The sequence below is a fragment of the Loxodonta africana genome, chromosome X (genome assembly GCF_030014295.1).
Source record: "Loxodonta africana isolate mLoxAfr1 chromosome X, mLoxAfr1.hap2, whole genome shotgun sequence".
Lineage (NCBI taxonomy): Eukaryota > Metazoa > Chordata > Mammalia > Proboscidea > Elephantidae > Loxodonta > Loxodonta africana.
Genome location: NC_087369.1, coordinates 36,998,393 through 37,025,263, shown reverse-complemented (window position 1 = coordinate 37,025,263; position 26,871 = coordinate 36,998,393).

The window sequence follows — 26,871 nt, the reverse complement described above, 5'->3', positions numbered from 1 at the left end:
GAAAAGCCTTAACCAGTGAAAACCTTTTGAATAGCAGCGAAACGTTGTCTGATATAGTGCTGGAAGATGAGTCCTTCAGGTTGGAAGGCGCTCAAAAGATGACTGGGGAAGAACTGCCTCCTCAAAGTAGAGTTGACGTGGATGGAGTAAAGCTTTCGGGACCCTCATTTGCTGAAGTGGCACAACTCAAAATAAGAAGAAACAGCTGCAAACATCCATTAATAATCACAACCTGGAATGTACAAAGTATGAATCTAGGAAAATAGGAAATCACCAAAAATGAAATGGAATGCATAAGCATCGATATCCAACGTATTAGTGAGCTGAAATGGACGGGTGTTGGCCATTTTGAATCAGACAATCATATAGTCTACTATGCTGGGAATGACAGCTTCAGGAGGAATGGTGTTGCATTCATCATCAAAAAGAACATTTCAAGATGTATCCTGAAGTACCACGCTGTCAGTGATAGGATAATATCCATACGCCTACAAGGAAGACCAGTTAATACAACTATTATTCAAATTTATGTACCAACCACTAAGCCCAAAGATGAAGAAATAGAAGATTTTTATCAGCTGCTGCAGTCTGAAATTGATCGAACATGCAATCAAGATGCATTGATAATTACTGGCGATTGGAATGCGAAAGTTGGAAACAGAGAAGGATCAGTAGTCGGAAAATATGGTCTTGGTGATAGAAACAATGCTGGAGATCGAATGATAGAATTTTGGAAGACCAATGACTTCTTCATTGCAAATACCTTCTTTCACCAACATAAATGGTGACTATACACATGGATCACGCCAGATGGAACACACAGAAATCAAACTGACTACATCTGTGGAAAGAGACAACGGAAAATCTCAATGTCATCAGTCAGAACAAGGCCAGGGGCCCACTGTGGAACAGACCATCAATTGCTCATATGCAAGTTCAAGCTGAAACTGAAGAAAATCAGAACAAGTCCACGAGAACCAAAATATGACCTTGAGTATATCCTACCTGAATTTAGAGACCATCTCGAGAATTTTTTTTTTCGAGAATAGATTTGAGGCATTGAACACTAGTGACCAAAGACCAGACGAGTAGTGGAATGACATCAAGTACATCACAAGTGAAGAAAGCAAGAGGTCACTGAGAAGACAGGGAAGAAAGAAAAGACCAAGGTGGATGTCAGAGGAGACTCTGAAACTTGCTCTTGAACATCGAGCAGCTAAAGCAAAAGGAAGAATTGTTGAAGCGAAAGAACTGAACAGAAGATTTCAAAGGGCAGCTCGAGAAGACAAAGTAAAGTATTATAATGACATGTGCACAGAACTGGAGATGGAAAACCAAAAGGGAAGAACACACTCGGCATTTCTCGAGCTGAAAGAACTGAAGAAAAAATTCAAGCCTCGAGTTGCAATAGTGAAGGATTCCATGGGGAAAATATTAAACGACACAGGAAGCATCAAAAGAAGATGGAAGGAATACACAGAGTCATTATACCAAAAAGATTTAGTCGATGTTCAACCATTGCAAGAGGTGGCATATGATCAGGAACCGATGGTACTGAAGGAAGAAGTCTAAGCTGCTCTGAAGGCATTGGCAAAAAACAAGGCTCCAGGAATTGATGGAATATCAATTGAGATGTTTCAACAAACAGATGCAGCACTGGGGGTGCTCACTTGTCTATGCCAAGAAATATGGGAGACAGCTTCCTGGCCAACTGACTGGAAAAGATCCATATTTATCCCTATTCCCAACAAAGGTGATCCAAACGAATGAGGAAATTATAGAACAATATCATTAATATTACATGCAAGCAAAATTTTGCTGAAGATCATTCAAAAAGGGCTGCAGCAGTATATCGACAGGGAACTGCCAGAAATTCAGGCCGGTTTCAGAAGAGGCCGTGGAACCAGGGATATCATTGCTGATGTCAGATGGATCCTGGCTGAAAGCAGAGAATACCAGAAGGATGTTTACCTGTGTTTTATTGACTATGCAAAGGCATTCGACTATGTGGATCATAACAAATTATGGATAGCATTGCGAAGAATGGGAATTCCCGAACATGTAATTCTGCTCATGAGGAACCTTTACACAGATAAGAGGCAGTTGTTCGGACAGAACAAGGGGATACTGATTGGTTTAAAGTCAGGAAAGGTGTGCGTCAGGGTTGTATTCTTTCACCATACCTATTCAGTCTGTATGCTGAGCAAATAACACAAGAAGCTGGACTATATGAAGAAGAACGGGGCATCAGGATTGGAGGCAGACTCATTAATAACCTGTGTTATGCAGATGACACAACCTTGCTTGGTGAAAGTGAAGAGGACTTGAAGCACTTCCTAATGAAGATCAAAGACCACAGCCTTCAGTATGGGTTGCACCTCAACATAAAGAAAACAAAAATCCTCACAACTGGACCAATGAGCAACATCATGATAAATGGAGAAAAGATTGAAGTTGTCAAGGATTTCATTTTACTTGGATCCACAATCAACAGCCATGGAAGCAGCAGTCAAGAAATCAAAAGACGCATTGCATTGAGTAAATCTGCTGCAAAGGACCTCTTCAAAGTGTTGAAGAGCGAAGATGTCACCTTGAAGACTAAGGTGCGCCTGACCCAAGCCATAGTATTTTCAATGGCATCATATGCCTGTGAAAGCTGGACAATGAATAAGGAAGGCCGAAGAAGAATTGACACCTTTGAATTGTGGAGTTGGTGAAGAATATTGAATATACCGGGACTGCCAAAAGAAGGAACATATCTGTCTTAGAAGAAGTACAGCCAGAATGCTCCTTAGAGGCAAGGATGGCGAGACTGTGTCTTACATACTTTGGACATATTGTCAGGAGGGATCAGTCCCTGGAGAAGGACATCATGCTTGGCCGAGTACAGGGTCAGCGGAAAAGAGGAAGACCCTCAAGGAGGTGGATTGACACAGTGGCTGCAACAACGAGCTCAAGCCTTACAAGATTGTAAGCATGGCTCAGGACCAGGCAGTGTTTCGTTCTATTGTGTATAGGGTCACTAAGAGTCGGAACCAACTCAACGGCACCTAACAACAACAACAATCTTTGGCTGAAGGGTGAACCTCAAGAGTGACTTCATTACTGAGCTAAAAGGGTATCTGGGGGCCATACTCTCGGGGTTTCCCCAGTGTCTGTCAGGCCAGTAAGTGGATTTTTTTTTTGTGTGTGTGTGAGTTAGAATTTTGTTCTACATTTTTCTCCAGCTCTGTCCTGGACCCTCTATTGTGATCCTTGTCAGAGCAGTCAGTGGTGATAGCTGAGTACCATTTGCTGTACTGGTCTCAGTCTGGTGGAGGCCATGGTAGATGTGGTCCATTAGTCCTTTGAACTAATCTTTCCTTTGTATCCTAAGTTTTCTTCATTCTCTTTTGCTCCCAAAGGGGCGAGACCAGTGGAATATCTTAGATGGCTGCTCACAGTGTTTTAAGACCCCAGACGCTACTCCTGATTGGTATTAATTTCTATCTTCTTGTTTTCATTGGATTTATCTAACATAAGGGAGGTTGAGAATTTTTCACGTGTTTAATACCCATTTATGTTGATTTTTCTGTCAACTCTGTTTATTTCCTTTGAAAGTTTTTGAATTCCTTCTAAAGTTGTTTGAGACAGTTGATAGGTGAAACCAGTCTCTACCCTTGATTAGAAGTATTATCAAGCTGATTTGCACCTACTAATTCATTAGATTTAGCTCTATAGCTAATTGTTTGGGTGTTTCAAAAGATAAGGTACACTTCCAAAGGAGGACAGTTTCCATATTCTTGAGCATATTTTTTTAAAAAATGCCCTGCTAGACTTTGAAGGTGGTTCTGAAGAGAGGTTGCCAAAACTGTAATAGGGGCCTGTTTCCCACTTTCAGGAACTTTGCATAGGCTGTTCCCTGGGAAATATTTTCCTGTTATTTTGCATGATGGAATCCTTCTCATCCTTTATATCTCAGTACAACTGTTACTTCCCTGCAGACACATTCTTTGATTATGAGGTCTAGCCGAGTTATCCTTCTTTTCCTTCACTTTCTATCTTGGGTATTCTCTATCTTAACATCCTACTTATTATTCCATTACACTTACTATATTGTGTGATTTTATTTCTACTATCACCTGCTATCCCCTACAATAAACTGGAAGTTCTACATGAGCAGTCTCCGTGTCCGACTTGGCTACTATTTTATCTCCACTGCCTGGTGTATGGTGTGGCATTAAAAAAAAAAAAATCTAACAAATGATCGTGAAAGAAATAGATGAAAGGACTCATTAAATTCTGGTTCATATGTAAAATGAGAGAAAATATATATATACTTCCAGTGAATGGAATTTAATTCAATTCATTTGAGATTTAATATGTGCAAGAAAAGGGATAGATATAGAGAGGGAACATAGACCATAGACTTTCTCCACAGGGCGCTTATGGATTTTACTTGTGCACTTATTTACCACTTTCTGCAAATGGATTTCACAAATATAAAAATTACAGGTTTAGACTTCATTGCTGCTGCTTCATTGTTCTGAGACAAATGAAAGCAGAGTGCTTTGAAGTTCAGGAATAATTAATGGATAAATGCAAAACTGGGAGAAATTTATTAGAAATGATTTTTTAAAACCTCATTTATCTAACAACTCTCAGAGAAGTGAAACTTTTTTTAAAAAAAATTGTGTACATAATACATAGGCTTTACACATTATCTATTAATTAAAATTCAATAGAATATAAATTTCAATAGATCATATATGCCAGGAACTACCTGGATGTGTTGACTATTACATGATAATGATCAGCTTAAGGGGACTTTTATCCACCCTGTATTTCACTGGGGATATAGGTTGATGTATCAAGTTAAATTAATTGCCATTTAGGGATTGACTTCAATAAATAAAATATATCTTTGATCAAAGCTTCATTTATTTTTTTTGGTACATGCATTGGTTTAATGTGTTAGCAATTGATCATCTGTCCCATTGGCAAGAAACAAAGCAGACTTGCCTTTACAGAGAGATTTGAGTTACCCTTTGAACCATGGGACAGTGTTTGTAGTTTTGGGATTCGGTTTCCCTAAAGCTGTCTAAGAGGAAGAAAGATATATGGGGTTAGATGTCTCCAAAGCAATTGAAGTCTATGTTCAATGTAATTTTTCAATGTTATTAACTCATGCATGATGTGACTACACGTATTTGGCTATGAAGAAATTACAAATAAGTAGATGACTAGAATGGGCAACTTGGGAAATAAAGACTGGAAAGTAGATAATCTACAGACTGATGAATATCTTCTATTATTTCCATTTTCATTTGGAGAAAGTTTTTAGAAATGTAAATAAAACTTTGGAACACTAGCATCATAAACTAAATATAAAATTTAATAGAATAAGGAAACTGTAAACTGAGAAAATATAGAAAATGTAAAAGTGAAAAGATAAAAGAAACTGTGTAGCATTATGTTCTTATTTTTATGGCATGAATCCGATGAAAGGATCAACATTTAGAAACATCGATTTACTTTATGGTCAAATGGTGCAAACTAATGTAATGAAAAATAATATTCCCTAGGGATGTCCTTGGACATGCAACCCGATCAAAGAAGTGCGCCACAGTTAGGACACGATATTTGGAATCTCTTTCCAGTAAGCAAACCTTATCCTTGGCCATGGCTAGTTGCCATGGAAGGAGCCCTAGTGGTACAGTGGCTAAGCACTTGGCTACTAACCCAAAGATCAGCATCTTTAACCCACCAGCCAATCTGCTCTGTGGGCAAAAGATGTGGCAGTCTGCTATCATAAAGATTACGGCCCTGGAAACACCATGGGACAGTTCTACTCTGTCCTATAGGGTCACTATAGTGGAATCCACTGGAGGAAAGGGGAAGTTGCCATGATCTTCTTAATTCTATCTGGCCTCTTTGATTGTGGTCTTTCCAAGCCAATTTTTCTACAACACCGCTCTGAGTTACTCATGTAACAGGTCTTTGATAGTCCCCATTTTCCTAAGTTTAAATGATTCTGTTTGGCTTAAAAGGTCTATCTTCGTCATTTTCCAACCTTTACCCCTTAGTTTCCTCCACTCCTTGACTCTCCTATTTACATCTCAAGGCCATCTCCTTAGACCTTGAATATTTCCTACTTTCTCAACCTGACATGGTTCTGATCATCATTTGGTGCCCAGAGAAATCCGATCTTCCAGGTGATACATTTCATTAATTCTCTGAGATGGAAATAATCTCATTGTCCTTTCATGCTCCCATAGTACTTTGAACTAACCTGGACTACAGCAGGTATGAGATAGCATGGTAATTATTTTTCTAAACGCCCTTTCCTCAATCCAGAGCCAATATTTTATTGTGTGTATCCTGTGCTAGAAGCGTATTAAACTTTCATAAGTGTTTTCAAATAAATTATTGTGATAAATTCTTAATACTATGAAGAAAACATTTTAAACTTCTTTAAGAATAAATATGGAAACTTTGGAGGTATTTTGAAGAAAGTTTAAATTAAATAGGGCTTTGATCTGAAGAATCAATTTCATTCTTTAAGAAATTTAAATGGATTCTTAAATTTTCCATGTAATAATTATTTAATACTGATAATATGTTGTTGTTAGTTGCCTCTGAGTAGATGCTGACTCATGGCGACCCCATATGTGCAGAGTAGAACTGTGCTCCATACGATTTTCAAGGCTGTGACCTTTCTGAAGCAGATTGCCAGATCGGTCTTCCGAGGCACCTCTAGGTAGGGTCAAACCACCAATCTTCAGGCTAGTAGTCGAGAGGTTAACAGTTTGAGCCATCCAGGGAATCCTCCTGATTTTGTAGGCCTTTAAAAATGATAGTAAGGGGATTATATGTGCCCATGTATCCAGAGGAAAAGTCCCACAGTAATATATATTTTACCTATGCAGTTAAAAAAAAAAAAACGTAAATAAGCACCTTTGTCTGTATTAGATGTCAACACGATAGGGGGAATCTACATTCTAATGTCAACAGTAACTGCCTGGATATTGGAATATGTGTCTAGAATTCATTCCTTCTCTTAAGAACTCTAATCTATACCAAGGGCTCATATGGAAGTGAAAAGTACCTTTTTTTTTTTCTTTTCTTACTGTCTGTGGGATTTTATACAATCTTTATTTTGGGTCTGGTGATGATATCTATAGAGAATCTTCGCTCTTCTGAGTTATTCCTTTTCTGCATGGAGAAACATCCAGTGACAGGACACACAGGGCCCTCCCATAGTGGGAAATGACAAAAGGACGTGCCTCTAGCACTTCTACAAAGCTATGCTGCCTTTCTGGAAGTGAGGAGAATTTATTCAGCAAATCTAAGTATAAACCAGAAAACTCAACAGGTAAATCCACACAAGGATTGCCCACTATATTTTTAAATTATAAAGGTTGAATATAGCATTCTATTAAATATCCAAGATTCGATTTACCTTCATCCTTTTTTTCCCAAGGGATCGACAACATAGAGTTAGAGAAATTGAGAGAAAGGGAGTTTTCTGCAATTCACAGCTCCCTAGCCTACTACTGGAGTCCTGGTGATGCAGTGGTTAAGAGCTTGGCTGCTCACTTTGAAGAGCGGTGTCTGGGGTCTTAAACACTTGCAAGCAGCCATCTAAGATGAATCAATTGGTCTCAACCTACTTGGATCAAAGGAGAATGAAGAACACCAAGGACACAAGGTGATTGTGAGCCCAAGAGACAGAAAGGGCCACATGAACCAGCGATTACATCATCCTGAGACCAGAACTTGATGGTGCCCGGCTACAACCGATGACTACCCTGACAGGGAACGCAACAGAGAACCCCTGAGGGAGCAGGAGAGCAGTGGGATGCAGACCCCAAATTCTCATAAGACCAGACTTAATGGTCTGACTGAGACTGGAAGGACCCTGGTGGTCATGGCCCCCAGACCTTCTGTTGCCCCAGGGCAGGAACCATTCCCAAAGCCAACTCTTCAGACATGTATTGGACTGGACAATGGGTTGGAGAGGGATGCTGGTGAGGAGTGAGCTTCTTGGATCAGGTGGGTACTTGAGACTATGTTGGCATCTCCTGCCTGCAGGGGAGATGACAGGGTGGAAGGGGTTAGAAACTGGCAAAAAGGACACGAAAAGAGAGAGTGGAGGGAGAGAGCAGGCTGTCTCATTATGGGGAGAGTAATTGGGAGTGTGTAGCAAGGTGTATATGGGTTTTTGTGTGAGAGACTGACTTGATTTGTAAACTTTCATTTAAAGCACAATAAAAATTATTAAAAAAAAAAAAAGAGCTTGGCTGCTAACCGAATGGTCAGCAGTTGGAATCCACCAGCTGCTCCTTGAAAACCTTATGAGACAGTTCTACTCTGTCCTGTAGTGTCGCTATGAGTCAGAATCAAGTTGATAGCAATGGATTTTATGGACAGCCGACTACTACTTAAAAAGCACTGCTTTAGGAAATATTCTCATTTGATTTTCTATATTTAGTAACATTTTTTGTTTATTGATTTCTCTGTGATATGGTATAAAGGTAGCTGCAAAGGAGTTAAGATATATAATAAACAAATGAACAAACAAAAGTATCCTCTTTCCTCCATAGCACTACTTACTAAATTTTGTTTCTTTTTTACTTTTTAGTTAATTATATCTTCAATACATATCAGCACTAATATAAGATCTTTAAAAAGTTCTTACAGGTTTAAGGAAGGGATGTAAAATAATAAAATGAATTATCCGTGGAGCTAAATTATTTACATTTGAAATATTTTCAACTCATTTACTTTATTGACTATTGTCAGAGGTAAAGTAAACTTAATGAAGTCTAATGGGATATATGGTTGGTTAAATTGGCTAGAATTTTGTTTCATTATATTTTCATCCTGTCCTGGACTTTGGACTCAAGAAGGAGATTACAAAATTATATACATTAATTTTGTTTACCATCCTATTTATAACATCACACCTGATTCAATTTCAAGTAGGTAGTCTTTCTAGTTACCTTTCCTCAGAGAATAAACATCTGCTCAAATGCATTTCAGCATTTTAATTGTGTTACTTGGAATAGTTCGACTACATAGTACAAAGCTCAGCATATTCAATTTCAGAGAGAATGAGAAGTGATTGTTGATTCTGATGGATATTTTCCCAGTTCTAGAAGAGTACATTCTTTTCTTCTTTGCAATATTTTGCTTCATTCCATATGGCTGCAACACTGGGCTCAAGCATAACAACAATTGTGAGGATGGCACAGGATCCGGCAGTGTTTCTGTTCTCTCGTATATAGGGTAGGTATGAGTCAGAACTGACTCAACGGCACCCAACAGCAATCTACGGACTCCAAGAAAGGCAAAACATACCTTTGCTCCTAATGTGAATGTTAGGAGTAAAAGAAAAATGATTTTATTTATTATTACAAATACAATCAATAAAATGATGTTCATGTTGCTATGGTGTTTTACAATTTCAGAAATAATTTTTAATATATTTCAATTTAGCTGGTCTTAATAGCTACCACCATACCCCAGAATAGGTCAAACAATAGAAGTTGAGAAAATCATTCATGTGGTACATGGAATTTGGAACTTACTGCATTTTGTGCCCTTTATACCATCTTTGAGCTGAACTTTCTTATCCAGGAAATGGGGACATGAATAGCTTACCTTATGGAGTTGTTGAAAGATTTAAGAATCCATTTCTAAAGTTCTGTCAAAGTGTAGATGTTTAGTATACATCATCCTATTTTCATTTTTAGACTTACTAAGCCTAGAGAAGAGATTTCAGTATTGGTACCAAGGAGAAAGTGGTGATTAATCCCTCACTTAATGTCCATCAGCCCCCACACCAAAGCTCCCTAAACAAACATACCATCTATGAAAACAGACGATACTTGTCAAGCAAATCCACATTCAAGACAAGTCCTGTCTTTTCTCCCTCCCACTTCCTCTGCTAACCAGATGGCTATGCCTGAACCAAGGCCAGGACTAGGATGAGGATAGTGATGACTTATCTGGGGAGCAAAGTTTAAGAGCACACTTAAAAATTCAGGGATCAACAAGTGGCCATCTAAGATGCATCAATTGGTCTCAAGCCACCTGGAGCAAAGGAGAATGAAGAACACCAAAGACACAGGGAAAATATGAGCCCAAGAGAAAGGGCCATATAAACCAGAGACTCCATCAGCCTGAGGTCGGAAGAACTAGATGGTACCTGGCTACCATCAATGACTGCCCTGACAGGGAACACAACAGGGAATCCCTGATGGAGCAGGAAAACAGTGGGATGCAGACCCCAAATTCTCATGAAAAGACCAGACTTAATGGTCTGACTGAGACTGGAGGGACCCCAGAGGTCATGGCCCCTGGATTCTCTGTTAGCCCAGAACTAAAACCAGTCCCAAAGTCAGCTCTTCTTCAGACAAAGATTAGACTGAGCTATAAGACATAAAATGATACTGTTGAGGAGTGTGCTTCTGAGCTCAAGTAGACACATGAGACTATGTGGGCAGCTCCTGTCTGGAGGTGAGATGAGAAGGCAGAGGGGAACAGGAGCTGGTTGAATGGACAGAGGAAATACTGGGTGGAAAGAAGGAGTATGCTGTCACATTGTAGGGAGAGTGTATAAGTTTTTGTACGAGGAACTGACTTGAATTTTAAACTTTCACTTAAAGCGCAATAAAAAAATCAGTGATCAAGATAAAGAATAGTTTAATTCAGTATTTAACAAATATCAAAATCAATGTAAAAAAGTCCATCAATAACAAAATGTTAAAATTTTAAATACAGACAGGATCCTATTCTGTACTTGCATCATTCTCCTCACTTGACTCACCCTAATCTCTGCCCCACCACCCAACTCGAGGACTAGAACATTGTCAATTACTACGTCTACCCATGAGTTCATCCTTATACCATCCTCTTATGTCCTCCAACCTGGCACAGTGGTTAAGAGCTATGGCTGCTAACTAAAAAGTCAGCAGTTCGAATCCACCAGTGCTCCTTGGAAACCCTGTGGGGCAGTTCTACTCACCCTATAAGGTAGCTATGAGTTGGAATCAAATAGGCAACAACAGATTGGATACATGCCTAAGCAATATATTTTTGAGTTTTAGTGTAGCTGTTAAAAGTATGGATTTTGGAATTTGCCTTTGTTTCCTAGTGCTAGTATAACAGAAATACCATAAATGGATGGCTTTATAGAACAGAAATGTATTTTATATTAGTTCTGGAGAATAAAAGTCCAAATTATGGTCTTGGTCGTGTCAATTTATTTCTTGTTGATAGCTCTGGGCATTCCTTGATTCCTTAGCGATTTTCATCTGGCATCTGTCTTACCGCATGTGTGCATATGTGCTTCTGTGTCTACCCTGCTCTTTGTGTAACTCAAAAGTGATTAGGTTTATCACCCTGTGCTGGTACCACCTCAACTGATTGACTAATACTATATATTAGATGGCATTATGGGAAGTGATTAGGTTATATTACATTAGATGTAAGATGATTACATTACATTGCATACACACATATATGGGTTAAGACTCTAACACAAATTTTGGAGGGACACAATTCAATCCATAACAGAGCTCTACAGCTTGTATTTGAGCTCTGTCTCTACCAGTTACTGGATATCTGATATTGTGCAAGTTACTTAAATTCTCTGAGTCTCAGTTTTACTTTTCAGTTTTCTCAGCAGTAAAATGGGGATAATAATAGTACTTGTACCATAGAGCTGTTGCTAAAAATGTTGTTAGGTGTCGCCAAGTTGGTTCTGACTCATAGCGACCCTACAGGACAGGATGAAACTGCCCCATAGGGTTTCCAAGGAGCAGCTGGTAGATTTGAACTGCCGATCTTTTGGTTAGCAGCCAAGCTCTTAACCACTACGCCACCAGGGCTCTGTTGCTAAAATCAATAAAGTGAAAATATTTAAATCTTTAGTTTGGTGCCTGGCCCGTAAAACTTTGTTAAGTATTGATTTTTATACCAAGTGTTGGTATGTATACTTGTATATCAAAAGAATATTTGGGACTCACTATTTTTCCTTCAACATCATACCCTTACAATTCATCTTAATTGTTTTGTATAGTAGTAGTAGTCTCTTTGTTTTCACAGTTTATTTATCCATTCCCCTGCCAGAGGGCATTTGAGCTGCTTGCAGATTTTTTGATTGTTTGTTTTGTTATTTTGAACAATGCTGCTGTGAACATTCTTGCACATTTCTTGGTGTGGATGCCTCTCAGTTTTTTATACCACAAAGGATACCTCAAGATCTTACCATGTTGTGCAGTGAAATCCAAAGTCTATATGCCATAGGCTTCAATACTTGTCTCTTGGTTTTCCTCACTGAGCTGGTGATAAACTTTAGCCAGATGACCTGTTATTAGTGACCATGAGGAGAAAGTTGCTGTCCTGTACCCATCTGAATTCTGAGGCCTCAGGCTCTTGCTCCCAGAGTCTGTTCTGTACTGAACTGATGGCTTTTTTTGCTTCCTCCCCCACTCCCCGTTATCCTTGGGTCTTTACATATTCACCCCAGAGTTAGCTGTGTTGCATTGTTTTGTGTCTCTAACCTTGAGGGCTCAGAGTCTGACTTTGCTTAACCGAAAAAAAAAAAAAAAAAAAGAACCAAACCCCTTCTGTCGAGTAGATTCCAACTCATAGTAATCCTATAGGACATGGTAGAACTGCCCCAAAGGGTTTCCCAGGAGCAGCTGGTGGATTCAAACTGCTGACCTTTTGGCTAGCAGATGAGCTTTTATCCGCTGCACCACCAGTGCTCCTTGCTTAATGAGGAGAAATATTTCTTTACTCTGGTGTCTATGTTCTTTTTGATAACGATGCTTAAAGGGGGAGGGGAGCTTAAATATTCTTTAAGGATTCTTGGTGGCACGATAAGGAGCCCTGGTGGCGCAGTGTTTAAGGAGCTGGGCTGCTAACTGAAAGGTCGATAGTTTGAACCCACCAGCCTCTCCTTGGGAGAATGATGTGAGTGGCAGTCTGCTACCATAAAGATTTACAGCCTCAGAAACACTATAGGGCAGTTGTACTCTGTTCTATAAGGGCTCTATGAGTTGGAATCGACGGAGCACACAACAAATCTCCTTTGTCAGAAAGATCTTTATTTATTTGTTTATTTTTGGTTGTAAATTGTCATAGTTTGGGTTTCTCTCAAAGCCAAGCCTGAGACAAGAACTGAGGATCAGGTAGCTAATTTGGTAGCTGATCACGGGAAGTACAGTGGAGGTGCAGAGAAAGTAAGGAAAGAGGAAAAAACCTAAACTATAACAGTACATTGTTGAGTTGGCTACTGCTGTGGAAAATGGTTGCTCAGTCCCATTGAGACTCTCTGAGGAATGCTGTAGAATGTACTTACAACTGCCCCCTGTGAAGGACAACATGTTTATGGCTCCTGCTCCTCATCGTTTGAGGGTTCCCCAGGGAAATCAGGTCCCTTGCTCTGTGGTGGCTGAGTGAGTCCCCATGAATTTGGAGAAGACCCTGAGGCAGAAAACCTGAGAGATACAGTGGGCACTTGACTTGGGAGGCCTTTAGCGTGTCTGGTGACTGTTCACAGTACTGATCTAGTCAGAGCTAGTCCAATGGAATGGGGCAAGGGAATCCAATGGCTTTGGCTCCATGGTTCGCCCTGGATTTCCCAATTATCTTGTGCCATGATCTTCCTTGACAGGTTGTCCCAAGATGATAGAATGTAGCTCAGACCCAATGCTGTTTAATCCTTCACGGCCTATTATTACCTGACTTGTAGGTATTCTATTTTATTTTTCAGATATTCTTTTGGTATCCAAAAACTCTATAGCTTGTTTCTCTGGATATAAGCTATGATTAAATTGTGCAAGTTTACTTCATTGTAAGTTCTCAATTTGATGTTATGCACTTTCAAGGACTCAATAAAGACTTCTTGAAGGAACATTTTTTAAAATAGCTTTCTGTATATATAGACAAACATGAACTACAATGGAGCCCTTCAGCGGGGAAACAGTTCCTTCAAAGTTGTAAAGTGACTGACAAAGATATATAAAGCTAGAAACTACAAGGAAAATGTTACCAGAGGTCACTTTTAAACTAAAGGAACAATCATTTTTCAAGATAAGCCAGTCTACCCCCACCTCCACTGAAGTCCCTGGTTTACTATGAGTACTAAACTATCTTTTCAGTATAAAAATCTCTGCAGACTGAGTGGGGAAAAATTTCCAGTGATAATAGTTTCTTTGCTTTTTGTTGATTGTTGTTATATTAACTTGTTAATCATTTAAATGTGTATTTGTCTTTTAAAAATATTTTTATGACATGAGGCAAAAGAATATTCCTAATGCATATGATTTAAATGGTACTAGAATAAAAAAAATTTTTTTTTTATTTAGAATAAAAAGTTGTTTTATTAATTTTTTTAGAGTGTTACCAGTAACTTGAAGCTGTTTTTGTTCCCCTCCCTAATTCCATCAATTCCCCTACACCCACCAAAGATAGCCACCATCCCGAATTTTGCTTTACTTTATAGTCTTGGCATATATGCATGTATCCCTAAACAAGAAATTATTTTGTTCTGCATGCTTTTGAACTTCATATAATTGGAATCATATTGCATCTCTTCTTCTGTGACTTTTTTTCCAATCAGTATTATATTGGTGAGATTCATCCATGTCGGTGCGTGTAGCTGGAGTTCATTCATTTTCACTGTCATATTTTATCATAGAAATAAACCACAATTTATTTATGCATTCTACTGCTGATGGATCTTTGGCTCCGGATTTTTTGGTTTTGTTTTTTCTCCTATTATGAACAATGTTCCTTGGTATACACTTAGAAATGGGATTGCTGGGCGGTAGGGTTTATGTATGTGCCCATCCTAGCCCTGCTTGTCCTCAGATAGACTCCTTACCTCCCTTACCCTGTCCTGTTGGGTACCACAGGGAGACTGGTTCTTGCAGGCTTTGTGTGTCAGGGTTCTATGTCAGGTGGCTTCCAGCTCTGTTTGTCCAAAGATAAGTACTGGTGGAGGATTGGAGAGTCAGGGAAGAAGCTAGGCTGCTTATCTCTATCCCTTTGTGTTTGGGCACCATCTTTGGCAGCAGCTGCCTATGGTTTGAGATTCCAGCTGCAGCCAGGCTGGCCCACCTTTACTCCAGCTTCTACTGAATGACCTCACCCAAGAATTCAGGCACCCTGCCTCCTCCTCCTGCTTCTCCTCTTTTTTCTCCTTTTTTTTTTTTTCTTTCTCTTCCTGTCTCCTGCTTTCCCATGCTCCCTTTCTCTCCAGCCTACTGGCAGTAGTGGCTTCCCTGTGTTTGCTAAACTTTGGTTCATCTCATCCTTCACAGCTTGGTACCTCTGCTATTCTATCACCTGTGCAACTAATCCCACAGCTCAAAGTTCCTCTGGTTTAAATATCAAGTGACTTTATGTTCTGCTGAGACTCTAACTGGCAGCACTTATCTCCAACTTCAACATTGTTTTTGTTTGTTGCTGTCAAGTAGATTCTGACTCATGAGGACCCCAGGTGTGCAGAGTAGAACTGCTCCATAGGATTTTAAAGGCTGTGACCTTTTAGAAGCAGATCTCCGGGACTGTCTTCCTGGGTCCATCTAAGGAAGTTTGGACCACCAACCTTTTGGCTAGTAGTTGAGTGCTTAACTGTTTGTGCCACTCTATGCCAAATTGTTTTCCAAATTGATTAAACTCAGACCCAGTGCTGTCGAGTCGATTCTGACTCGTAGTGACCCTATAGGACAGAGTAGTACTGCCCCATAGAGTTTCCAAGGAGCACCTGGCGGATTGGAACTGCCAACCCTTTGGTTAGCAGCCATAACACTTAACCACTACGCCACCAGGGTTTCCTCCAAATTGATTACACCAGTTTATATCCCCACCAATTATATGCAAATTCTGCTTGCTCCAAATTCTTTCCAATACTTGATACTGTCAATCTTTTAATTTTTGGCTATTGTCGGTTATAAAATGTTTTCTCACTGAGGTTTTAATTTGCACTTCACTAATTAAACATGAAGTTGAGCATTTTTTCACAGTTCTACTGCAGGGTAACATGTTGAGAAATTTGAATAAGAGGCTTCTTAAGCTGAGAGTTGGTAAAAAAATCTGCTCTTACAAAAACTTGACTTTCTACTGTTACATGGTGAAGTACTCATCATTATCTAAATATCATTAAGGATATGATATTTAGATCATAAGCTCATTCATGGAATAGAATACATAATACTGTTTTTGTCATTTCCCTAATATATATGGGGTTATCAAATGAATTAATTGATGACATGGAAAACTCACAGGTCCATTATATATATATATATATATATATATATATATATATATATATATATATATATATATATATATATATATTGAATTCCCTGGAGCTTTACCAGAGTGTTGATTGTCCAGTAGCATTTCTTGTAAGAAATTCTTAGAGCAGTAAACTCTTTATGGCAGATAAATGCTATCTACGTATACTGATATCAACTTTCAGTGCCATGTTTCGGCTCAGGGTAATCCATTTCTGTGCATATAGGCGAGACTACAAAATCCTTTTTCGAAAGGGTTATAAGCTTATTTGGAATAAAAACAGAACAGCTGGATGTTACCAGGGTCACCTTAAATTTATTAATCAGACTTCCAATCAAAGTAAGTTTTCAGATGTAATTAACCCATTAAGCTAATGAGATGGAAAAGTGACTGTAACCAAAGATTTTCTGAGCACTTTTTTCACTCATGTGGCAAATATCAACCTCTTGATGCTTTTTGTACTCAATTCACATATCATGCCAATACCTCCGAAATTTGCAGATGTGATCTAACAAGCATAGATTCATCTGATTGGCAAGACGCAGAATTTTTAAAACATCAGCTGTCTCGGGAACTTTATTCATGTGAATCTGGAAGATTCTTTGTGGTGTTTGAGCTTTTGCTCTCAGAGATTCAGATGCCAAAGTATTTTTAGAATGGGTCTGTAAGGCGTCATTATTTTGTAATTATAATCTTGTTGATTGACAGCAAACGTTGCCTTCGATGAAAACGTTCCCTCATTGAAGTGATCCTGGCTAGAGATGGAGACAGACTGCTTAGATCTAAACTCTCGGGGGGGAAAGAAATACCTTAAAGTGATTTTGAATTCACCAACAGGAAGATATAGGATTTCTCATAAAATGCTAAAAGGTTGTTTTTGCCCCAGTCTTTTCACATTTCCATTTTACCTTCCAAACGTTTAGAACTTTGATTACTGACAGGTGAGAATCTTTTGTGCAAATTGTATTTTGAAAAATCATCTTGATGTTATTTACTGAAATGCAGATATTTTATTTTAAAAAAGGAGGGAGAAATTACAGAAGCTGCAAGCCATATGATGACGGCAATTTCACATGCGAAAGAGCATATGCATCTATGCTCTGTTGCCTGGTAGAACAGGAGATTTTAAATACAAGAAATTGTAATGGTGTTTGATGATAATATTAATGCCATTAGATAAAAGAGATATGTAATGTATTATAACTTATGATAAAAAATATTTATAATAAACACTAATAATATAAAGCTTTACTATTTATTGAAATCTCCATTTTCAATTATAGGCAATTTATTGGCATATATCATTTGGTCTTGCAAAGAATGGTGGGTGATTCATAATTACAGGACTTTTTTTTGTCCTCTCAGGAACTTAACACCAGATTAATATAAAATTCTATGATACAGAGAGGACTTTGGGCCTAGATGAGACCTAGGGTTGTGAAGAATTATACTAATAATTGTATTATAATATGATAATATTATAATTATAATATATTTGATAGTTGAGCTGTCACTCTCCCCAGAAGTTGGTCTAAGTTTATGCCTACCACTATTTATAGCCAAGATGAATGAATGTGGACTTGGTCATTCCTTTAGTTTCAATGTTTTTATGAAACTTAGGGTTAGTTTTCTTTAAAGTCAGTAAGAGAATTCAAATTAAGCTACTTTGTGTGGCAAGTTTCCGATCTCTGAGGAGGGTGTATTAATAAGCATTCAAAAGTACTTTTTTTTTCATTTAAATCTTACTATGATAATTTTTATGTAATTGGATTCTTTGGAAATGTTTGAAAACTTCTTTCTTTACTAGGCTAAACATTCCCTTTGCAATCTTTTAAGCAATCCCTTTATAGTCGACTACCAGTGTCTGAATTGTCGATAGTATGTGCAGCCCAAATCAAAGGAAGCTTTACCATAATTATGATGATTTTGAAGGAGGAAAGGTACAGCAAATTGTAATCAATTTTCTTCTGTTAATGATTAATTCAAATAAACACCTGGATTTCATGTTTCCTCATAAAGCTGGATGCATGTGACAAATTGGGTACAATATTTAATAAAGACTATAGTGGGAGGTGAAAGGAAGGCAATTAAGCAAATAGAAGAAAACTCGACTAGAAAATGCATGGTGGTCAAAATTAGACACAATACCCAAATGAAAAGTTTTAGGAAATCAAACAACAAATTTCATGCGAAATCTCTTATTGGCAACAGCATTTATACATTTATACAATACGGTTTTTCTAGTTAAAATCTAAAATGAAGCATTTTGAAATGGTTTTACAAGTAAAAATTTACTCAAGTTGTTTAACAAAATCAAACAAATATTACAGTTGAGAAGATTATTCCAGTCATGCTGAAGTTAACTGAAACTTGCCTTATAGGATCTGATAATACACGTAGGGCGTTGAGTCATGAATTTAAAAGAGAATGTCATGTTCTGAAGTTTAGGGGACATCACAGCTGTTCAATAAAAGCAGGGAGTAAGTGATTTTTTTTTTAATCTTCCAGAGAATTAGTGCTTTAGTTTGGTTTACATGCATGCATGTAAAATAAATAAAAACTATATCCTATATATTTTTTTATATATATATCGGGTCATGTTGGTAAATTGTTCAGGGTCATAACATTTATACAGAACCCGTTTTGCTTGGCAGATTGATTTGACCTAGTGTACAAATTAGTATGGCCCACCTCAACCTCTACAATTCTGTGTGCCACCGTTATCTCCTTCCTAGAGTACTAAAATAGCATCCTAACTGATCTCCCTCATCCACTCTTGCCCCTCTTCTAGCCATCCTAAGTGTAGCACTCAGAGCGACCTTTTAAAAAGGTCAATTAAATCATTTCACCCCTTCATTAAAACTCTTCTCATTCTACCAGGAGTAAATTCCAAACCCCATTACCTTGACCTATGTAACTGGACAGTGTTTCTTTCTCCAACTTCAACTCAGCTTTGCTCTTGTAGCTTCAGGCAAGCTAGCTCTCTTTTTAGCTCTCAAATATATTAAGCTTTCGAGCCCCTAGTTATTTGCTATTATCTTTCCCCAGAATGTTCTTTTCCACTGCTTCTGTTTTCTCAGTAGTCAGACATTCATCCATTCACTCATTCATTCATTCATTTGTACATTTACATGTTCAGTAATTCCAGATTCTCAGCTGGGGCAATTTTTGCTCACCAGGGGATATTTGTAAGTACCTGCAGACATCTGTGGTTGTTACAACTGGGGTGGTGATGCTGCTGCTAAATATCCTAAAATGCACAGGCTATACCCCCACAATGACAAAAAATTATCTAATGAAAATGTCAATAGTGAAAAGAGTAAGGATTCCTACAGTAATTTGAATGTCTCTTCTAGGTGCTAGGGATGTGATGGTGAACTAAAATGGATATGGCCCAAACGTTCATAAGCTAATAAACTAGGAGGAAAGGCTAAACTGGCTAGCAACTAAATATATCCTTTCAAATCATGTTGAGTGCTTTCAAGTAAGAGGGGACAAGAGAGTGACCAGCGAAACCTACTTCAGAGCAGGTAGTGTTGGAGAAGGTGATGTGTATACTAAGACCAGACGAATGAGAGAAAGACCAAGCCACAACTTGTGTACATAGTAAGCATTGATTGAAAATCATCAGTAAAATGTAGCATTTTTCTTAACTGTATTATTTTATTATAACTGGGAATGCTTCAAAATATTTTTTAGAACCCTTTCATGACAAAGTCTTTGCCAGGGGGACTGAGCTAGCATTTGTCTCTTGTGATCAGTTAATTGCTCACAAAGTTGGTAGAATCCCCAAGCTTATGTGCTGTCTTGTTCATTTCTACTAAATTATCTGAAAAATTTATATAGGCTTCCTAACTTGGCTGGGAAGCAAAATGTTGCTGAATCTCTAATCTGTAACATAATTTGATATTAGATAACAAGATAATACAGATAGTATAACACTTTTTTACAGATTCATTTAAAACAATTTTAAATGAGGTTGTTTCTCTATGTAAGGTACTATGGTCTCAGTAGAGGAACATATTCAGAAATAAATAAGTAAAGAACAACAAAAACACACCACAATTTTAGTCCTATCAAAGAGTGGAAATTCTTTTCTTTTTCTTACTTTTTGAATAATGTGACCATCAAAACATGATGCATCATCATTTAAATTATACGTCTTTAATAAAATATTAATAGGACATCTTTAATGTGAGCTACTACCCAAATGCTAGTGCCTATGGTCTGATCCTGACCTCTGACCCAACTTTCTGGACATTTCCATTTGAATACCCCACAGATCCCCAAACCCACCTGTCCAAAACTAAACCTATTATCATTACTACTTCACTTATTCTTATAATCTTTCTCTTGGTAAAGGGTATTTCTAAATATTTCATGAGTCAACTACAAAACCTAGGACTCATGACTTAAAGGGACTCAAAGGTATGGACAATATTCTGTTTCTTGATCTAAATGCTGGCTAAAAATGTATTATATCTCTGAAAATTCATTGAGCTCTGCACTTACGACTGGTACAATTTTCCATTTATATGTATATTTCAATTTAAAAAATTATATGCAAATTCTAGAAGCCAAGCTTCTCTCTTCCCTCTCACTCACCCATCACATCTAATGAGACACCAAAAGTTCCATAATGGTTGTCAGTTGTTGAGTGTTGGCTATGTCTTTGATATTCTGCTCAGTTATTTACATCCTTACCTGGTTTGATACTCAAAAATTTATATAGTATAAGTATTGTTATTTCCATTTTGCGTATGAGAAAACTGAAACTTATAAAGGCTAAATAATTTGTTTAAGGTCACACAGCAACAGAATGGCAGAAGTAGAATTTGAATCTGAGCCAATATTTGTAATCACTGTGATATCCTGCCTCTCATGTGTTCCATTTCCATCCTTATTACCTGACTTAAGATCTTCAGGTCTTTGTTCCTATATAATGATAATAATAACTTTAGAAATCTCTTACCTTTTAGTCTACCCCTAATTCAGTCTAAACACTGCCAGGGTTAGTACCCTTTTTACAATGTAAATCTGATCATGTCATTTATTTAAAATCTGTTAAGGCCGAGGTCCCCAATCTTGCCTACATATTAGAATCACAAGGCCCCACCCAAGATCAATTAATCAGAGTCTCTGGAGATGGGGACTGGGAGTGAGCATTTCTTAAAGCCTCCCTAGGTGACAGTACTGTGCATCCAGGCTTAGGAATCACTGCCTTAATGTCTCTCTGCAGCTTTTCTGATAAAATTAAGCTACTTAGCATTGCACAAAATGCCCTTTGTAATCTGGCCCCTGCCTCCCTCTGTCTTGCCTCCTGCTGCTATAACTTCCTTCTCCTCCCACTTTGCCCTACCCGCCACTTATGTACACTTCTTTCTGATTATATAAAGTCTTGGTTTCCCCTCATGGTTCATGCTTTTTTGTCCCATGCCTTTATACATACCAGTCGTTTCCCCTGAATGCTTTTCTCTTGCATCGCAATTTAATTGATCTCCTGTGCATCTTTCAAACAGAATGTCGGACATCACCTTTGGGGACATTGTTCTAACTTCTAAGTTCTGTTTGTTTAGCTATTTGTCTATTCATTATTAATTTATGTTTTATAAGACTTAATGTATGCAGATGGTAAAGGATTCCATAAAGCATAAAAAATAAATAAAAAGCATAAAAATATAAATTATGTCTTAATAGATCTTACTGATACTCTGGTCCCCCAATTCAGTTTCCTAGAGGCAATGGCTATTCCTAGATTTTTCATGTGTCATTCAGAAATATACTATACTCATACAAAAATGGAGCCCTGGTGATGGAGTGGTTAAAGCGCTCAGCTGCTAACTGAAAGTTCGGCAGCTTGAACCTACCAGCTGCTCTGCAGGAGGAAGATTTGGCAGTCTGCTTCTGTAGAGATTACAGCCTTGGAAACCCTATGGGGCAGTTCTACTCTGTTCTATAGGGTACTATGAGTCAGAATTGACTCAAAGAGCAGTCGGTTCATACAAATATATATGTTTATGCATGTATATATGTGTGCCTACACTTTTGCACACAGAGTAACATACTAAATATATTCTGCTCTTTGCTTTTTTCCCATAGTTTCTTTTCTCACCATATGGAATTTCATCTGCGTGTTTAATGTATGCATGCTATTCTGTGATATGAATATATGGTAATTTATTCAAGTAGATTCCAGCTTACGACATTTAGATTGTAAGCTATCTTTGCTATTACAATGAATACTTTAGTACAAAGAATGCTGCATTACAGGAAACACAGGTTAGCTTCTTAGAAGCAGAAGGACTGTAACCAAGATTATGTACATTTTAAAACTTGATAGAACGAGCTCTAGTGCTCTCAAAACCATTATACCCATTTTTTGTTTGTTTTAAGAGCCTTAGTTCCTAATTCTCACAGTTCTCTGTACCTACCACTGTGTTAGAAATGATCATTTTAGCTTGCAAACATTTCATTCATTCATTCACTGATTTAGCTTCAGAACACAAATGTAAAATTAAGCTAAAAGTCTACTATTGTTGGTATTATGGTCAAACAAGAAACTTTTCTAATATTGCCCACCTCTCCTATACTATAGTATAAGTTAGTTATTTATTTACTCATTCTTTTATATAAAGTCTATGAGACAGGTATCTGCTTGTGAATTTAAAATTAAAATTAAACAATTTCTCTTCCTGAGGGAACTTACAATCCAATGAGGAAGAAGCCAGGTAAAGCATCTACCACCTACCAGGATACTCAGGCTAGAAACTTGACCTCATCTCAGTTACTTCTTCTCCTTCATCCCCAAATTTAACATCCATCACCTGGTTATATTGACTGTACCTCCAGCTCTGGCTCCAATTTCTTACCATCTGCCTCTTACCAGCATCTCTTAATGTGGATTAAAAACCTTTTAATTTTGCCTCCTCTCCCATTTATTCTGAGACCTATAGTGTAAAACATTTCGTATTGTGCTAACCTACTGATCAGAAGCATATCAGCTCCCCTTCCCACTGGCCACAATATGAAATTCCAACTTTTTTACAAAGCTTATAAAATCTGTTTACCTTTCTGTGCCCCCATAAACATCCCTCACCCAACTCCGCATGAAACCATTTCCATTATAACTATACTGAGTACTCTCAGGTCTCAAATTTCACAATGTCCTTTCTTGTCCCTGAGCTTTGCAAGTGTTCCTAAAACACCAGCCCTTGACTAACTCTTTTAAGTTTAGAAAACACTTCCTCTAAGTATCATCTCAATAGTTCAAGATTCGATTAGATGACTCCCCTCGCCCCACCACCTACCTCCACTATAGCATTCATCCTAGAATTGTAAACTGCATCTTTTCTTTCCCTATCCCTCATGAGACAATATATTCCTTGAGGGTTACAGGCACTGTTTATATTGTTTAATAATTGTATCTCTAGGGCTTTTTTTTTGTTCTAGGGCCTAAGGTATAATACTTATCATATAGTAAATTCTTAATTATAGTTGCTAAATACACTTTTAGCTTAGAGTGATTTTATATTTGTATCCTGAAGAAATAATATTGTGTATATTTTTTCTATTGATGTTTGTTAACTTCTTTACGTAGAACCCAAAGAAACCTCCTACTATGAATTTGACAACCCTCCCTGCCTATCTTAGGCTGGGCTCTCCAAAGAACCAAAACCAGAGAAGCATGTATATAAGTATACACATATATATACATGCTTCACTAGTCTAGGTCTTTGGGGCCCCGGTGGCACAGTGGTTAAGAGTTTGGATGCTGAAGAAAAGGTCAGCAGTTTGAATCCACCAGGTGATCCTTGGAAACCCTAGGGGGCAGTTCTACTCTGTCCTACAGGGTCACTATGAGTTGGAATCAACTTGATGATGTCCATGGGATATATATATATATATAGTGAGAGAGAGATTTATATCAAGGAAATGGTTCATGTGGTTGTAGAGGCTGGAAAGTCCCAAGCCTGTCAGTCAGGCTGGAGCCTTCACCTGACTCATGTAGCTGCAAGGGCTGGCAAACCCAAGATTGGCAGGTCAGACAGCAGGCCACTGGCTCACAGGCTGCAGAGGCTGACAAATCCCAAGATGGGCAGGTAAGCTGCTAGCTCAAGTCCCAAGAACCGAAGATTAGATGAGAAATTAGAACTAGCAAAAGCTAGCAAGCTTTACCAGGAAGTCCACATATATTGGATGCAGACCACACCACCAAGGAAACTCCCTTTCAACTGATTGCCTACTCATATCAGATCTCATCATGGAGGTGATTACATTATATCAGATCTCATTATGGAAGTGATTTCATCATTACATAGCTGCCACACCACATCATAACTGCCAAACCACTGAAAATCATGGCCAAGCCAAGTTCACACACAACCCTAACCATCATACTGCCTATCACCTAATGTCATAGTGTTATTACTCCCTCATTGAAGGCTTCAACATAAATTCTGCTTTGGTCCAGGTCTTGCTATGAATGCTCTTAATTTAACAGGTTAATCTGCTCTCAGTTACATTTTTGTTCACTTAATCCATTTAATTGTGGCAAATAAATGGAATTTTTAGTTATTTTTTTCTTGCACTGTTTTTAATTCAGAAAATTTCACTGGTGTATTTTATAGCAGTATACAATTTATAATTTAAAGTTGTTTTCCTACATTAATTATGCTTCACTTTTTTTCTCTTTCTCCGATGTATGCTGACTTTCGAGAATAAATGCCTAGGAACCGACATGTGTCTTCTTCTTAGAAAATTTAATCTCTTTTCTAATTCTTTTCTCCTTTTTATAGAAATGAAAGCCTTTCTCCCACCGCTCTCTCATGCACGTTAAGAATGCTTATTATTAGGGCTGTAAGGCCATTTACTGAGTTATATTGAGCTGCGTGTTTTTTCGAAGTTTAGACAAATACTTTGGCATATTCTTAGGGCATGGAGACATATATGTGTGTGTGTATGTATATATATATATATATATATATATATATCTCCAGGAAAATATATATTGCATACCTCTGATTAAAAAGATGCTTATGTTTAATTATCACTGCTTAGGATATTGTTTGTACACGGTAAATATTTATATCAGTTTCTTTCTAAAAATTTCATCTTATAATGCATCTTACTTTCTTTTGAAACTACATAGACACTTTTTTAAAGTTTGTGAATATTCAAGCATTTGCAAATGTTTTACATGAACACTAAGATTTCTGTGTCAGCAAAGAGAGTATCTGTGTGTGTGTGCATATGAAGTTTGCTTAGGAAACATATGTGAGCTTCATATACACTTAATGCTAGTGTTGAACACATGACTGTGGAATATGGATTTTTGAAGAATACTGTTTCAAAGTTAGGCAATTTCTTATTAGACAGTTTCAATATCATTAAATTTGTATTTCAAAACAGTGGCTACACTTGAAAATTGTATTTAATAATGTCTTTTGAACCAGACTTAATGGTCTGAATGAGACTGGGGGGACCCCAGAGGTCATGGTCCCCAGACTCTCTATTAGCCCAAAACTGAAACCATTCCTGAAGCCAACTCGTCAAAGATTAGACTGGACTATAAGACATAAAATGCTACTGGTGAGGAGTGTGCTTCTGAGCTCAAGTAGACACATGGGACTATGTGGGCAGCTCCTGTCAGGAGGCGAGATGAGAAGGCAGAGGGGGACAGGAGCTGGTTGAATGGACACGGGGAATACAGGGTGGAGAGGAGGAGTGTGCTGTCACATTGTAGGGAGAGCAACTAGGGTCGCATAACAATGTGTGTATAAGTCTTTGTATGAGAAACTGACATGAACTGTAAACTTTCACTTAAAGCACAATTTAAAAAATATGTATATAAAAAATAATGTCTTTTGAAAGTTATAAACAACAAATTGCATGAAAGAACTTGTATTTTAGGAAGTGATAAATTTAAAGAGAGAAAGTTCTCTATGGGGAGTTCTACTCTGTCCTACAGGGTTGCTATGGGTTGAAATCGACTTGACAGCAACGGGTTTGGTTTTTGGTTTTGGGTTTTATCAATTTATAAAACTGAATGTGAATTTAGTATTTAATTCTGATTTAATTCTATGAAAATATATAGTAATAAAGTATTCTTTTATAAATGATTAACAATATCATCTGAGTTTTTTTTCTCCAAAATTTACCGATGACTACCTTATAATTTAAACATTTTTTTTAATACAACAAATATATTTTTATCTTTTGATCTTATGGGCTAAGTGACTGAGGATGACCTTAAATTTTAGATATCTTTTGCTAATGAGCATTTTCATCTTTTTGACTCATTGGAAAAATTATTAATAATTAATTAATTATTTAAAAATAAGATGGCATTTATAATTTTATCAACACTTTACAATTTTAATAAAATATCTCCGCTTTCGGTTGTCTTGATTTTATTTTTCATGTGACATTGAAGCCTTACAATGTGGGGTTCATTTAAAGGAAATATAGATGAACCTCTTTCCCTTTGTTCGTTCATACTATGTGAACATAGAAACTTGATACATATAAGGCATATGGAACAATAATGAAATGAATGAACATTTAGCTCAAGAA